This window comes from Macrotis lagotis, chromosome X, assembly GCF_037893015.1.
Source record: "Macrotis lagotis isolate mMagLag1 chromosome X, bilby.v1.9.chrom.fasta, whole genome shotgun sequence".
In the NCBI taxonomy this organism is placed as follows: Eukaryota; Metazoa; Chordata; class Mammalia; order Peramelemorphia; family Peramelidae; genus Macrotis; species Macrotis lagotis.
The window spans coordinates 373,731,532-373,745,372 of record NC_133666.1 but is presented as its reverse complement, the minus strand read 5'-3'; the positions used below and the strand labels follow the sequence as shown (position 1 = coordinate 373,745,372).

The window sequence follows — 13,841 nt, the reverse complement described above, 5'->3', positions numbered from 1 at the left end:
GGCAATTTTCCTGTAGTAATTCTTTGAAAATGATGTCAAGGCTCTTTTCCTGATCATGCCTTTCATGTATTCCAATAATTTTTAAATGATCTTTCCTAAGTGTGTTTTTCATATCAGTTGTTTTTTCAATGAGATATTTCACATTTTCTTCTAATTTTACATTTTTTTTTGGTTTTGAAGTATTGATTCCTGATTTCTGGTAAATTCATCAATCTCCCTGAATTCTATTCTTTGTCTGAAGGATTTGTTCTCCTCAGAGAGTTTTCTTATCTCTTTTTCCATCTGGCCAATTTTGCTTTTTAAAGCATTCTTCTCCTCAATAACTTTTTGAACTGTTTTGTCCATTTGACCTAAGCTGGTTTTTAGCATGCTATTTTCTTCAGAATTTTTTGGATTTCCTTGACTAAGCTGCTGACTTCATTTTCATGTTTTTCCTGCATCTCTCTCATTTCTTTTGCCAGTTTTACTTCTAACTCCCTCATTTAATTTTCAAAGTCTTTTTTGAGCTCTGTCATAGCCTGAGCCCAATTTCTGTTTTTCTTGGAGCCTTTAGATGCAGGAGCTTGTGCTTCTTCTTCTTCAGACTGAGTGTTTTGATCCTTCTTGGGCTCATATGCAAAATATTTCTCTGTGGTGTTCCTCTTTTTTCTCTGCTTTCTCATTTTCCCAGCCTAAGCCTGTTTTTGTGGTGCTTGCTGAGCTTTTGGGACACTCCCACAAGGGTCTCAATGTGTGAGGCTTTGTCCTTTCTCCTGGTCTATGGATGACCTTATGCAACCCCCTCTGCCATGGGGCTGAGGTGGGGGGGCCCTGTTTTTCTGTTGGGGGGGGCCTAGATTGCAATCAGGATCTGAATGTGGTCAGAACCCCAGAGTCCTGTTCCAGGGGCAGAGGACAGAGCTTGGCAGTCTCTCTCTTTCTTCACTCCCCTCTCTCAGCTCAATGTGCTCATGCCCTGGGGGCTCCTGCTTACCTGCTCCACCTGCTTCTGTTTCCTGGATCTAGGCTTTGCTGGCCATGCTGCTTGCTGTGTGCTCTGAGGGCTGGGCTTCACATGCTCGCTCTGGCAGAGGTCCCCAGCTGTTCCCCCAATTTTTGCCTGGTGCTCCCTGTGGTGTAGCTCAGGAGACTCCCCCTCTGTGAGCTGTGGCTCACATATAACTAGAAAGCTCTTTCTGCTCTTTTCCAGGTTACCTTGAGTAGATGAACTGCCTCACTGGGTCCCTCTTTGGGTTCTGTCTCTTGAAAATTTAGTTAGAGTCCTTAGCTTATGAGTTTTATGAGAGAGCGCCTAAGACAGGATCCGTTCTTGTCACCATCTTGGATTAGCCCCCTGTCCTTTGTTCTTGAAGAAGATCATGACATCAGGGAAGTGATACCATGGCAAGCTCATGAATTGGATTGGAGTGTGAGGGTGTTATGCTGAAGCACCAGTCTCACTTTCTCCTCCAGAATAATCTGGGTCCAATCTGAATCAATATGTCTGAATATGACCTGGAGGAGAGGCAATCAATATTAATTGACTTTCTCAAGGTCACACAGCTAGTAAGTGTCAGTTGTCTGAGGCTGGATTCGAATTATTCTCCTCCTAACTCCAAAGTGCTTTATAGATTTTTGCCAACTAGCTGCCCCCTCTTCTTTATCACAATCATTTAGATGAGTCAATCATTTTTCTTTTCAATTGCCTCCATTTCTTGGGTTTAAAGTCAAATTTGTTGAAGTGACTTACATTCTTAAAATATAGATGAAAAGAATCATTTATGTATGTATCAGAAAGAAGTCCTGAATTGTAGATCAGAAGATCTGGGTTTGAATTTGCCACATATTATTTTCTGATATTCTAGAAAGTTGTTGAGTTTTTTCTTATAAGTCTCCCTTTCTTGATCTATAAAATAAAAAAGTTATTTTATATGTTTTGAGCTTTCTTCTAGTTAGAAATCTTATATTTGTTCATATTTCTCTATTTTTGATCAATAATCTAAATCAGTCATACTTACTAACATTTTATTGTGAGTAAAAAGTTCAAGTTATTGTCTATTATTGTTCAAATATTTTGAATATAATTAGAGTAAGTTAAAATATTCATAAGTTTTATTTCTGCTATAGATAAAGACTGAAATATAAAAGCTTTATATTACTTTTGATGACCTTTGTAATTATATCAAGAAATAGACATATGACTTACTGTTTTTATAATATTGGGCATCCTGATTTAGGAAGCAATAACAAGAGTATTATCTTCATTTTCTTTAAAGTGTCACTGATGCTAATTTAATTATCCTTCCTTCAAAAAAGTATTATAAGGAATTTATTCAGTCAAATGTGATTATGATATTATTTTCTTTTGTCAGAAGGAGGTGATGCCATGACAAGCACTTAAATTGGTTTTGAGTGAGGGGATGGTGTACTAAATAACTAGATTTACTGTCTCTTCTAGATTCTAGTGGTCAGATAAGAATAAGACTGGAGATGGCCTGGGAGGTGAGATAATCAGGGTTATATGACTTGCTCAAGATCATATAACTAGAAAGCATCAAGTATCTGAGACTGAATTCAAACTCTTGTCCTTCTGACTCCAAGATCAATGCTTTTTCAATTGCACCACCTAGATGGCACTGGAGGAGAAAGTGAGACTGGTGACTTAGCACCCCCTCACTCAAATCCAATTCACATGCCTGTCATGGCATCACCTCCCTGTTGTCATATCTTTTTTAAGAACATTATAAGAAATCAATGCTTACTACATTTTTTTTGATTCATGGTAACATTAGTGATCTAAACCATGTGTGTTTTGTGTTCTGCTTAAATACTCAGGGTCATTTCAATATTTCAATGGTTATTTAATATTTAACATTATCTGATGAGGGGAAATTACCATTCTGTGAAGGTAATAAAATCAATAGTTAACATTATATTTCTCTAATGATTTATAGTTTTACTGATAGGGAAATCTATTATTAAAACTGACAATTGAAAACAAATTCAGATTTGAAATTTAAAGAATAAAATATACTTTACCCTCCCCTACAAAATAACAAAGAAGCAGTTTGAGCATTTCTAATATTTTAAGCTACTTTTGTTATTTATGGATGCTATCAAGACCCTGAAATTTATATGATCTATGGCATATCTCAAAAATAAAATTTTTTTCATATCTAGTCCTTGCTGACTGCAATACAGTCAGTGAAATATTTGACCTATCTGAATCTATTTTTCCCATTTTTGAAAGAGTCAGTAATATCTGTTTTGCTGAACTCAGAGTTATGAGGTTCAAGTAAAATAATATTAAAATGCATATGAAATATTTTGGAAATCTTGAAAAACACAAGGGGTGTTCTAAATGGCTTAGTGCATCATTGAGCTTAACATCTTGAAAGTGCATTAAAGGGCAGCTGGATAGCCTAGCGAATAGAGCACTGGTCCTGGAGTTGGGAGGAACTGAGTTCAAATTCAGTCTCAAGCACTTAATAAATGCCTAGCTACGTGACCTTGGGCAAGTCACTTAACCCCATTACCTTAAACAAAAAAAATTAAAAATGCATTAAAAATTGTTATATAGGGTTATATTCCATAAAAGTCCTAGCCATGGACAATAATGATAATGATGATGATGTTGATGACGATGAATATTACCACTGAAATCAGAAAATACTTATCTTGTCTGGTGAAATTACTCTCTGCAAGTTGGGGATGTACTTGGAAAAACAAAATAATAGGTTAGATTTGAAGGTGCAAAAGATTACTGATTAGCAACAGTAGAAGAAATCTCCTTTTCATAAATCACCTACATTGATGACATTGGGTGGTAAGGTAGGAGGGTCATGAAATAAAGAAAATTAATGTTAACTACTTAATGAAAATAAAAGAGACAACATTTAATGAATACTGCCATAAAGTATTAATGTCTGATGCATGCTCTAGTTCTGGTTTAAAACAAAGTAAAATAGCACAAAGCCTATACCAGCATAGAATTAAAATATGAAGTATGCCATGGGTATATGGAATAATATTTGAAGAGGTAAGTAGAAAGCATTTCAAGTTATACACAATGATGCCATAAATGTGAAGTCAAAGTGTATTCATCATCCTTTTTAAATCTCTACTGTTTATTTTTTCTTTAAGATGACTGAAGCATTTTTTTGAAAAGATAATAGACTAGGGAGTAGTCTAACAATTGTGGTTTAGAATTTGTTTTGTTTTGTTTTGTTTTGCTTTGTGATGTCTGATTTGGTTTTTTTGTTTTGTTTTGTCCTCTAGATATTGAGTTTCATTCTCAATGGTTCATAAAAATAATCCCTGGAATATTTCTTGTTCTAAATGCTATGATATAAAAATGAGATGCATTGTTGCTGTGTCCTTAACTTTGTATTGGAATACAAATGGCTATTAAAAATGCTTCTTAGTTAATAATTCCAAAAAAATTCAGGAAGTACAATCAATTACTAGCCCTTGATTATGGACCGGAAATCCAGAAGTAGTAGGTAAAGAAGATAATCTAATTCCTATAAAACTTAGAAAAAGATGAGATAAAGTCAGGCTTAAAAAAACAATGTACTCAGAAATGAGAAAAACACTAAATAAAAATTTTAAAAAATAGCTGGAAAGAAACCAGAAAAGAAGAAAAACATGCAAATTAAATATGAATGAAAGGCAGGAACTTTTCTATATTGTCTTTTGTGACTTCATTTTTTTTGTGACTAGGGAGGCAGGAGTAGGTAGAGTGATATTGAGGCGTTTCCTTTTACTCTGACTCTATTATATTACGAACCATACTATTCATATTAACAAGCCCATCTTAATGCTGAGAATTTGAGATTTATTTCCAAATAGGATATATTCTAGGATACTACACAGTGATGATAGATGTTTTGTAGTAAATTCCTTAAGGCTAAGTAAATGCAATTAGAGTAAAATAACATGTTTCAGAGAGGTTAAATTTTGGAGAATTTACTAGAAGTAACTGAATAAGTAATTTTTTGTCTGTATTAAGGAATTATGATAAATAATTAGCTACTAAAATGACTAGGTTGAAAAAATATTAATAAATGAACAAAATAACGTTCAGATAATTTTAAAAATATGTAAAACTTTTAAATTTATATTACTGATAGCTGGGGTTTTCTAATATGCTAAAACTACTTATATGTATATATTCATGTAACTTATTTCCATACAAATATTTGCTATTATATTTTTATTTATTATATGTATTTTTATTTTCAATAACCTAATTTTGGAGGTTGTAAAAGGCATAGGCATTAAATATAATTGGTTAAAAATAAATTGTAATATTAAAACTATCATCACATTTTATTTTGAATCAAAAAATACCTAAAATCTCTTACAAAGAATAAATCAGGGAAACAGTTCCTTGAAACAGAATGTCCCATAGCTTTGAATGCATGAAATAAATTATTATTTTATTTGATCATAAATTTGTAAACTTTCAGTGTTGATATCATTTACATTCTAGAGTTAATCTTGTATATTCTTCATTTATCTCTGTTTTCACCACTCAGTATTACCTTATAAATTCCTTCTCTGTTTCTTGAACTTCATCATATGCATTAATCTTGTCAATATAGTAATATTTCATTCCATTCAGATATGGAATTTTAGCCATTCTTCTTTTGATTACTGGTGTCAAATTATCCCTGTGCTTCCTCTCTTCGTGGTGATTTTTTTTTGCTTATATACAACTTTTATAATTTGAAATTGATATTTTTATTCTGTTCTTCATAATTTTCTTCTACATCCATAATTTTGATTCTCAAATATTTCATTATATTTTCCCTTGACCAGATGAGTCACCTCTTCATGTGAGAAAAGGATGAAAGAACAATCTAACTGGAAACAATTTAAGATGGGGAAAGCAGTAAAAGGGGAAATGCTTGATGAATCATAGCACCATATTATACTAAATTGAGACAAGATTTTTAATTTAGAAGGCTAGTCAGGGGGTTTGATCATAGGTCTTATGAGTGATTTTTTTTTTAAAGGGACTCTACTAAGTTCCTTAGTGATCAGTTAGGGAAGAGTAAATGGACTGTCTTGCATTAAGTAGGAGTCAAAATCAAGATTAAGTAAAACACACACACACATTCAGTCATAAGGTTTTTTACTTTTCCCCAGCTCTGTTTAGCATCACATAAATAGGACTGTGTATTTGTGGAGGATGGGCGTGGCAGCAGAGGGCAGTTAGGTGGCACAGTCATAAAGAGTGTTGAATTTGGGATCAAGACTTTTCTTTCTGACTTCAAAACTGGACTCAGACATTCGCTGAACAAGTCACTTAAAACTGTTTCTCTCAGTTTCCTCATCTATAAAATTACCTGGAGAAGGAAATGGCAAACTAATTCAATATCTTTCCTGAGAAAACTTCAAATGGGGGTCACAACAAAAGAGATACAACTAGAAAAGTGTCTGAAAATAGGACTGAATGCAGCAGATAGTAAGAAAAATTCAAATTAGGTACTCGGTAATGCTTGCTATGAAATAAGATAAATGAAGAAAAGGATATGATGATATTATTGATTTGTATTCTTTCACCAAGGAGACAGCAGAGAAAGAATGAAAGTATACTTAGTGTAGAGATAATAGAAAAAAAGGGCTGAGTAGTGGAGCCACTAGAAGTGGTGGTAAGAATGAAGAAGCAGCTCTTTTTCTTGCTGGACTCATGGCAGGTGTAGAAGAAAAGAAGCTACCATCTGTTCCAGAGTCTCTTCTGGAAAAGCAAAAGGCTTTGTGATATCTAAGGCCAAGTGCCTGAAGAAGAAGGTGACCATAAAAATGCTCCATAAAATACAGAGAAAAGTTAGCTATGAAAAATCTAATGCCTACATAAGGAGTCCAGACAGATAGATGCTCAGACGTGAAATCTGGCTGGCTAGAATGGCAGGCAAAGTTGGCAAACACTATGAAGCCAAGTTAGCTTTTGTGATCAGAATCAAAGGCATCAATGGTGTTAGCCCTAAGGTCCAAAAAGTATTGCAACTTCTTTGTCTTCACCAGATCTTCAATAGTGCTTTTGTTAAGCTTAATGAGGCTTCATTTAACATTCTGAGGATTGTGGAACCAAACATTTCATGGGGTTATTCAAAATTGAAGTCGGTGAATGATTTGATTTATAAATGTGTTTATGGCAAGATCAAGAAACAGAGAATTGCCTTGACTGATGGTGATTGTATTCCAAAATCTCTTGGAAAATATGGAATTAGACCTTCAAAGCTGCCAACAACATCCTGTGGCCCTTCAACTTATTTTCTCCATGGGGTGGAATGAAGAAAAAGATAACACATTTTGTTGAAGGTGGAGATGTTGGTAACAGGGCAGACCAGATCAACAGGTTTATTAGAAGAATGAAGTAATGGTCTCTACCATGATTATTTTTCAAATGGTCTGTTAACAAAAATGCCTGTAATAAAATAAAATGAAGAAGATGATGGTGGCAGAGCCAAGATGGAAATGTGGAGGCAGGAATTCCCAGAAGCTCTCTTCCAGAACACTCAAAATACCTTAAAATTATGACTAATCAAATTCAAGAGGAAGAACCCACAGTGAGACTTAGTGAAACAATTTTCCAGCTCAATATAACTTGGGAGATCCACAGGAAGACTATGTTCTGGAGTGAACAAGATACAGCTTTCCAGGAACAGTCCATAGGGCACCTGGATTCATGGCAGCAGGAGTGGTTTCCAGACCTCCAAAGTCAGGGATTGCCAAGGATAACATGGAAAGTTAGACAAAAAACCTTCCTGAGGTTGCACAGAGCCCAGTGCAGCTCAGGTCTCAGCACATATCTGCCCCCAGAAGCAAAAGTAGGTCTGCAAAGTCACCCAGCAGGGAGCCACCCTGTAAATGCTTTCAGAGAGTTCAGTCTATGCAAGGTAAAGGGGTCAGGGGAGACTGTTGAGGTTTTTCCATTATTCCTGGGACAAGACTCTGTTGCTTTGTCCGTAATCAAATCCTGGGCGAAGTCTGGGACCCCTTATTGCCATAGTAGAGCAGGAAGCCTCCTCACAGCTTCAGGGTGGAGGCGAGTGCTTATGGTCATCCACAGATCAGAGCACAGGCCAGGAGAGCAGTCAGAGCTTCTCAAAAGACTTTGAAGAACTCAGGAAGTAAGTTGAAAGCAAGTCATAGGCTAGGGCACTGAGTAATCAGAAAAACAAATACAACAATAAAAATTCCCTAGAATCTAATAATGGATAATTACTTTGGACCCATATAGTATAAAAACAAACACTCAGAAGATAACAAAGACAAAGTTTCTATATTCAAATTTCCAAGAAAAATAGGAATTGGTCACAGGCTATGGAAAAGCTCAAAAAAGATTCTGAAAATCAAGTGAAAGAGGAAGAGGAAAAATTGGGAAGAGAAATGAGAGTAATGCAGGAAAAACTTGAAAAACCAAGTCAGCAACTTGATGAAAGAGATAAAAAATATCAAAGAAAACATGTTAAAAACCAATTTAGGGGTGGCTAGGTGGCATAGTGGATAAAGCACAGGCCCGGGAGCCAGGAGTACCTGGGTTCAAATCCGGTCTCAGACACTTAATAATTACCTGGCTGTGTGGCCCTGGACAAGCCAATTAACCCCATTTGCTTTGCAAAAACTTAAAAAAAACCAATTTAGACCAAATGGAAAAATCAGACTAAAAAATCAATGAGGAGAATGCCTTCAAAAACAGAATTGGCCATATGGAAAAGGAGATAAGAAAACTTTCTTAGGGGGTGGCTAGGTGGCACAGTGGATAGAGCACTGGCCCTGGAGTCAGGAGTACCTGATTTGAAATTTGGCCTCAAACACTTAACAATCACCTAGCTGTGTGGCCTCAGGCATGCCACTTAATGCTATTTGCCTTGTAAAAACCTTAAAAAAAAGGAGAGTTTCTGAAAACAATACTTTCAAATGAAGAATGGAACTAAAGGAAGCTAATGACTTTGTGAGAAATCAAAGAAACAATGGAACAAAACCAAATGAAAAAGAAGAAGAAAATGTGAAATATGACACTGGAAAAACAACTTACTTGGAAAACAGATCTAGAAGAAATAATTTTAAAATTATTGGGCTACCAGAAAGTCATGACCAGGAAAAGAGGCTAGCCCTCACTTTTTTTTTTTATAAAAGAAAGATTTTATTTATTTTGAATTTTACAATTTTTATGCCAATCTTGCTTCTCTGTCCTCCTACCTGTCATAGAAGGCAGTATGTTAGTATTTACATTGTTTCCATGAAATAAATTGATCTAAGTTGAATGAGATAAGAGAGAAATCATATCCTTAGGGAAGAAAAATAAAATATAAGAGATTGCAAAAATGTATAATAAGATAATTTTATTTTTAGGTTTTTGCAAGGCAAATGGGATTAAGTGTCTTACCCGAGGTCACACAGCTAGGTAATTATTCAGTGTCTGAGACCAGATTTGAACCCAGGTACTCCTGACTCCAGGGCCAGTGCTTTATCCACTATGCCACCTAGTTGCCCCATAAGATAACTTTAAAAAAATTAATGTAGTAGAATTTTGTCTTTGTTCAAACTCCACAATTATTTTTCTGGATACAGATGGTATTCTCTCTCCATCACAGATAGACCAAAATTATGCTTTATTGTGGCATGGGTGGAATGAGCAAGTCCATTAAGTTTGAACATCACCTCCATGTTGCTGTTAGGGTATAAATTTTCTTCTGGTTCTGCTCATCTCACTCAGCATCAGTTCATGCAAATCCTTCCAGGCATCCCTGAATTCCCATTCTTCCTGGTTTCTAATAGAACTAATGTTCCATCACATACATATACCACAGTTTCTTAAGCCATTTTCTAATTGAAGGACATTCAATTAATTTCCAATTCTTTGCCACCACAAACAGGGCTGCTATGAATATTTTAGTTCAATTGATGTTTTTAATTTTTTTCATAAGCTCTTCAGGATATAGACCCATTAGTTGTATTGCTGAATGAAAGGTTATGCATGTTTTTGTTACCCTTTGGCATAATTGCAAATTGCTCTTCAGAAGGGTTGGACGAGTTCACAGCTCCACCAACAATATATTAGTGACCCAGATTTCCCACATCCCTTCTGACATTGATCAACGTCCTTTCTGGGCATATTGTCCAATCTGAGGGATGTGAGGTGGTAACTCAGTGATGCTTTAATTTACATTTCACTAATAAGTAGTGATTTAGAGCAATTTTTCAAATGACTATATTTTGCTTTAATTTCCTCATCTGTAAATTGCCTTTGCATATCCTTTGACCATTTGTCAATTGGGAATGGGCTTGTTTTTAAAAATCATTTGACTCAATTCTCTGTATATTTTAGAAATTGAGTCCATTGTCAGAAATACTAGTTGTAAAAAATGTTTCTCAATTTACTACATTTCATTTGATCTTGGTTAAAGTGGTTTTGCCTATGCAAAATCATTTTAATTTATTGTAATCAGTATTATGTGGTTTGTTTTTAATGATGTTCTCCTTCTCTTCCTTTGTAATAAACAGCCTCCCTTTCCATAGATCTGACAGGTAAACTATTCCTTCATCTCCTAGTTTGCTTATAATACGGTTTTTTTATTTCTAAATCCTATATCCATTTTGATCTTATCTTGGTATAGGATGTGAGGTGTTGGCCTAATCCAAGGTTCTGCCATACTAACATCCAATTCTCTCAACAGTTTTTATCAAAGAGAGAGTTTTTAATTTCAATGGCAGGGCTCTTTGTGTTTATCAGACAGTAGATTTCTATAATAATTTCCTGCTATTGCACCTAGTCTATTTCCCTGATCCATCATTCTGTTTTTAGCCAATCACAGACAGTTTTATGATTGATGCTTTATAATATAATTTTAGATCTGTTAGGGGAACGCCACATTCTTTTTGCACTTTTTAAAATTAAATCCCTGGAAATTACTAACTTTTTAATTTCTTCATATGAATTTATTTATATTTTTCTAACTCATTTAAGTAATTTTTTTGCAATTTTGATTGGTAGGTCACTAAACAAGTAGTTTAATATTGACAGAATTGTCATTTTTATTATATTAGCTCTACCTATCCATGAGCAGTTGATACTTGACCAATTATTTTAATCTGATTTTATTTGTGTGAGAAGTGTTTTGTAATTGTTTTCCAAAAGTTTCTGTGACTGCCTTGGCAGGTTGGCTCCCAAGTATTTCATATTGTCTGAAGTTACTTTGAATGTGATTTCTCTTTCTAGCTCTTTCTGCTGCATCTTGTTAGTCATATATAGAAATGCTGAGGATTTATGAGGGTTTATTTTATATCCTGTGACTTTGCTAAATTTACTAATTATTGTTTTTTAAATGATTTTGGGGGTTTTTCTAGGTATACCATCATGTCATCTGCAAAGAGTTGAGAGTTTTGTCTCTTCCTTCCTAATTCTAATTCCTTCAATTTCTTTTTCGTCTCTTAATACTAAAGCTACCTTTTATAATACAGTATTGAACAGTAGTGGTGATGATGGGCATGCTTCACACCTGATCATATTGGGAATGCCTCTAGCCTATCCCCTTTGCATATAATGCTTGTTGATGCATTCAGATATATACTGATTCTAAGGAACAATCTATTTATTCCTATGCTCTATAGTGTTTTTAGTAGGAATAGATGCTGTATTTTTTCAAAAGCTTTTTCAGTATCTATTGATATAATCATATGATTTCTGAAGGGCTTGTTATTGATATAATTAATTATACTAGCAGTTTTCCTAATATTGAACCAACCCTGCATTCCTTGGATAAATCCTACTTGGTCATAATGTATTATCCTAGTGATAACTTGTATTCCTTTTACTAAGATTTTTGTTAGGATTTTTGTATCTATATTCATCAGGGAGATAGGTCTATAATTTTCTTTCTCTGTTTTAGCTCTTCCTGGTTGAGGTATCAGAGCTACATTGGAGTCATAGAAAGAATTAGGCAGAGTTCAATCTTCACGTATTTTTCTAGAGTTTATGTAGAATTTGATCCAATTGTTCTTTTAAAGTTTGATAGAATTCATCTGGCCCTGGAGATTTTTTCTTAGGGAATTCAATAATGGCTTGTTGAATTTCTTTTTTTGAGAAAGGTTATTTAGGAATTTAATTTCCTCTTCATTTAATCTAGGCAACTTATATTTTTGTAAATATTCATTCATTTCACTTAGATTATCAAATTTATTGGCATAGAGTTGGTCTAAATAATTCCAAATTATTGCTTTAATTCCCTCCTTATTGCTGCTGAGTTTACCTTTTTAATTTATGATACAAGTAATCTGGTTTTCCTCTTTCTTTTTTTTATAAATCAAATTTACCAGAGGTTTATCAATTTTATTTGTTTGTTTCATAAAGCCAACTTTTGGTTATGTTTATTTATTTAATAGTTTTCTTGCATTCAATTTTGTTAATTTTTTCTTTAATTTTTAGAATTTCTAATTTGGTATTTAATAAGAGGTTTTTAATTTGTTCTTTCTCTAATTTTTTCATGGCTTTTTTAGTTCATTGAGTTCTTCTTTTTCTAATTTATTTCATGTATCCCATAGGTTTTGGAATATTTCATTATTGTCATTAACTAGGATGAAATAATTAATTCTTTTTATAATTTTCTGTTTGACCCACTCATTCTTTCAAATGAGGTTATTTAGTTTCCAATTAGCTTTGGGTCTATATCTCCCTGGCCTAACATTGCATGTGATTTTTATTGCACTATGATCTGATAAAGATACATTCACTATTTCTTCCTTTCTGCAATTGATGATTAGGTTTTCATGCCCTGGTACATGTCCAGTTTTTGTGTAAGTGCCATGTACTGAAGGAACAACAAAAGTATATTCCTTTCTATCCTCATTCAATTTCCTCCATAAGTCTATCATGTCTACATTTTTTTAATATCTAAGTTTATTAACAATATATTTACCTACTTAACTTCCTTCTTGTTTATTTTATGGTAGAATTATCAATATTTGAGAGTGGGAGGTTGATGTCTCCCACTAGCAGATGCTTTGCTATCTAGGTCATCCTGTAACTCCTTCCCCTTATCTATGAATTTGGATGCTATGCAATCGGGTGCATACATATTTGGTATTGAAATTGCTTTATTTCCTTTTAGGAGGATATAGTTTCCTTCCTTATCTCTTGTAACAATATCTCTTTTTTGTAGATGCTTTGTCTGAGTTAATGATTACTATACCTGCTTATTTCCCTTCAGGTGAAGCAAATATATTTTACTCTAATCTATTACCTTTATTCTATATGCATCATTTGATTTGAAATGTTTCCTTGTACTCAGCATATTGTAGAATTCTGGTTTTTAATCTACTCTGCTATTTGCTTATGTTTAAAGGGAGAGTTAATCCCATTCACAATCAAAGTTATTACTAACTCTTTATTGCCTTCCATGCTATCTTCCCACTGTTTTTATTTTTCCCCTTTGTTCACTTTATCCATATTCCCCAGTATACCACCACCTTCAGTGTGTTTACCCTCCTATATATAAACCCCCTCCCGTTTCTTTACCCTTTCCCCTTTGCCCTTTCTTCCTTTACTTCCTTCTGTTAGTTCCTCTTTTCCTTCCTCCCTTTTCCCTCTTAATACTTGAATGGTAAGATAAGTTTCTTACAATGTATGTATGTATGTTAACTTTAAGTCAAATCTGATGAGATCAATATTCAGGCAGTTCTAACCTTCTCCCTTCTTCCCCTCTATTGCAATAGATCTTTTGTACCTCTTAATGTAATGAGATTTATCCTATTCAATCTCTTCCATCCTTCTGCCCCCTTAATGTCCCCCTTTTAAAAGAGGTATTGTTTTTAAATCATTCTATCTGAGTCACAGAAAAGTCATGAGTGTT

At 34.2% G+C, this 13,841-nt stretch overlaps 1 pseudogene; it reads left to right on the top strand.

Moving 5' to 3' along the window:
• The first annotated feature begins 6,676 nt into the window (after window positions 1–6,676).
• LOC141501220 (large ribosomal subunit protein uL30 pseudogene) lies at window positions 6,677–7,354 on the top strand (annotated as a pseudogene).
• Window positions 7,355–13,841: the final 6,487 nt, after the last annotated feature.